Source organism: Peromyscus californicus, unplaced genomic scaffold (genome assembly GCF_007827085.1).
Source record: "Peromyscus californicus insignis strain IS unplaced genomic scaffold, ASM782708v3 Scaffold_7__1_contigs__length_154581171, whole genome shotgun sequence".
In the NCBI taxonomy this organism is placed as follows: Eukaryota; Metazoa; Chordata; class Mammalia; order Rodentia; family Cricetidae; genus Peromyscus; species Peromyscus californicus.
In genome coordinates this window covers 153,796,513-153,797,028 of record NW_026294595.1, presented here as the reverse complement: position 1 = coordinate 153,797,028, position 516 = coordinate 153,796,513, and positions in this window count along the sequence as shown.

The following is a 516-nucleotide window of genomic DNA, read 5'->3' as shown; positions in this document are numbered from 1 at the left end:
TCTCCAGTCCCACAGGCAGCGGTTATGGCAACTGCTTCCAAAGGGTGTCTCCCAAGGAAACACCTGTCGCCAACACACGGGAGATGCTGCACAACTGGGAATGCCAGCAGCCTCAGAGAACCCCACACTGAGGGCCCCTTCACTGACATAGGCTGGTACTTACATGTGCACAACACCACATGGACACGTGCAGACTGGGTCTAGTCATGAGCACTTACATAGACGTGAAGGCTATGTCCTCCTCCTGGCACAGTTTGAATCCCTGGTGTCTCCAAAGAGTTGATAAAGTACAGAAGAGGAGCTGTAAGGAAGTGTACCAGCAGAGCCAGCAATTTCCTCTCTGCCTTCCCCTCACTCTGGGCTTCCTCAGCTCCCTCCTAGGATCAAGGATAAGAAGCCCAATTTCTCTCAAGTCTTACTGTGGATTTGGTTAAGTATCCAGTGCTAGGGCTCCCAAGCACATCTCACCAGTACACGCTGTGTACTCACAGGGGACGGTAGCATCCTCTGCCCACA